A 280-nucleotide genomic window follows, 5' to 3' on the forward strand; every position below is an offset into this window, starting at 1 on the left:
GAAATCAACCCTGAATATTCATTGGAAGGACTGATGTTGAAGCTGAAGCTCCAATACTTTGGCCACCTGTTGCGAAGAACTGACTCATTGGAAAAGACCCTGATGCTGGGAAAGATTGAGGACAGGAGGAGAAGGGGACGACAGAAGATGAGATGGTTGGATGGCGTCACCGACTCAAGGGACATGGGTTTGGGTGGACTCCGGGAGGTGGCGATGGACAGGGAGGCCTGGCGTGCTGCAGTCCGTGGGATCGCAGAGTCAGACACGACTGAACAAGTAA

Source organism: Bison bison, unplaced genomic scaffold, assembly GCF_000754665.1.
Source record: "Bison bison bison isolate TAMUID 2011002044 unplaced genomic scaffold, Bison_UMD1.0 scf7180017851489, whole genome shotgun sequence".
Classification (NCBI taxonomy): Eukaryota; Metazoa; Chordata; class Mammalia; order Artiodactyla; family Bovidae; genus Bison; species Bison bison.